Raw genomic sequence first — 710 nt, forward strand, 5'->3', positions numbered from 1 at the left:
GAGCGTCGGCGTCACACGAGGGTTGAGCGTCGGCGTCACACGAGGGTTGAGCGTCGGCGTCACACGAGGGTTGAGCGTCGGCGTCACACGAGGGTTGAGCGTCGGCGTCACACGAGGGTTGAGCGTCGGCGTCACACACGGGGTGAGTGGCGGCATCACACGCGGGGTGAGTGTTATTATTTGGGAGAAATCCCTCTGAGGGAAAATTGTGTGAAATAAAAATGGCGGGAAGGAAGGAAGTCCTAAAAGGAAGATGTTTGTGAGAGGACTTCGTCCTTCCTGCGTCTGAATCTCCCCATATACGGTATGTGTGTATAATTAGTAAACTCCCAGTTATCCGGCACTGTGGGGGGTCGGTAGATGCTGAATAACTGTAGTTTCTGGTTGCTTGAGAGTTAATAGTGAAGTTCTCTCTCAAGTCCCCTCAGTGAACGGGTGTATATTCCGGCTGCGGGGTCTGCGGGGTCCAGCCATCGGCCGGCAGCTAATCAGAGAATTTCATTAGCGGCTAAATAATCACATGTTGTATTGTGTACGTGTCATGTGTGTATAATAGTATTTGCTGGTCACATGTTGTATTGTGTACGTGTCATCCAACCAAAAACATGGCGGACGTGTTCTCTCCTCAGTCAGTGTTTCCTGATAATGGGGAGTTTGTTGTGTATAGAACCCGGATCAACGACAAGCTTGTCATTCCTGAAGCCACAATA

General features: G+C 50.4%; 1 protein-coding gene across 1 annotated transcript in view; it reads right to left on the reverse strand.

Annotated features, from left to right (window-relative positions):
• The window catches only part of MTSS1L (MTSS1L, I-BAR domain containing), a 40,644-nt gene that overhangs the window by 30,142 nt on the left and 9,792 nt on the right, over positions 1-710 (reverse strand). The window lies entirely within an intron of this gene.

This window comes from Nanorana parkeri, unplaced genomic scaffold (assembly GCF_000935625.1).
Source record: "Nanorana parkeri isolate BGI_ZX_2015 unplaced genomic scaffold, ASM93562v1 scaffold2766, whole genome shotgun sequence".
NCBI classification, from domain to species: Eukaryota; Metazoa; Chordata; class Amphibia; order Anura; family Dicroglossidae; genus Nanorana; species Nanorana parkeri.